The sequence below is a fragment of the Octopus bimaculoides genome, chromosome 10 (genome assembly GCF_001194135.2).
Source record: "Octopus bimaculoides isolate UCB-OBI-ISO-001 chromosome 10, ASM119413v2, whole genome shotgun sequence".
Lineage (NCBI taxonomy): Eukaryota > Metazoa > Mollusca > Cephalopoda > Octopoda > Octopodidae > Octopus > Octopus bimaculoides.
Genome location: NC_068990.1, coordinates 9,047,814 through 9,048,788, shown reverse-complemented (window position 1 = coordinate 9,048,788; position 975 = coordinate 9,047,814). Strand labels below are relative to the sequence as shown.

Sequence of the window (975 nt, the reverse complement as noted above, 5' to 3'; positions counted from 1 at the left end):
GGACGCGCGACTACGCGTTCGGGTCCGCGCTGTTTTAGTAGTACCTATATATATATGTATGTATGTGTGTGTCTGTGTTTGTCCCCCCAACATCGCTTGACAACCGATGCTGGTGTGTTTACGTCCCCGTAACTTAGCGGTTCCGCAAAAGAACCGATAGAATAAGTACAAGGCTTACAAAGAATAAGTCCTGGGGTCGATTGCTCGACTAAAGGCGGTGCTCTAGCATGGCCGCAGTCAAATGACTGAAACAAGTAAAAGAGTAAAGAGTATACAATCAACTTGAACCAAATGAAACGTTTCTAATGATACAGTCAGACCTGACCGGTGGCTAAACGCTGAAAACGTTGACTGCATAAACCAGTATGGTTTGCACAGGACGGTCACTTAATAAACGTGTTAGCTGTAGCGAAAGATATGTCATATTTCAAGAGGCTTATCGGGACCCGCACAGGGCACTTAAAACCCAAGCTACGCTACAGGCAAAGCTTGAATATATCCATGCAAGAATTTTTAGCCTTAGCCTGGTGACTGCAAATCGAGACTGGCCACTTAAAAACACTGATACTTAATCTCACAATAGACTATTATTCCATTTCCTAACTCAATCACAAAGTAGTCTACGAACCTGTTTGTCAACAAGTGCCTCTGTTGCATCTGCACGAACAGATCTCGTAGCAGATGGCATTCTTTTCACAATAGGAAAATGAGTACTTAATATAGAAGAAAGAAGGTCTCGTCAGTAGGCACAAAATGTGTGTACAAATTCAATGAACATTAATGCTTCTTAACAAATTCCACCGGTGCATTTTCCAACCAACTTTAGCGCATGTGTAAAACATGGAACGCATTTAGCAAACTTAATCAGTTCCTTTTACTTTGGGCTTGTGAGCCGGTATACTCATGATGCAGAAGATATATACATACACAAGACTATATATATATATATATATATATATATATATATATATATAT

The 975-nt window shown here is 40.2% G+C and overlaps 1 protein-coding gene across 2 annotated transcripts in view; it reads right to left on the bottom strand.

The window, feature by feature from the left end:
• Positions 1 to 975, bottom strand: part of LOC106868898 (arylacetamide deacetylase) — a 49,368-nt gene that overhangs the window by 43,314 nt on the left and 5,079 nt on the right. The window contains exon 1 of one of the 2 annotated variants that reach the window (XM_014914469.2): positions 629 to 809. The exons of the other annotated variant lie outside the window; for it this stretch is intronic. The gene's annotated coding sequence lies outside the window, so the exon portion shown is untranslated. Of the gene's footprint in view, positions 1 to 628; positions 810 to 975 lie in introns of those variants that run through there. 2 annotated transcript variants of the gene reach the window in all.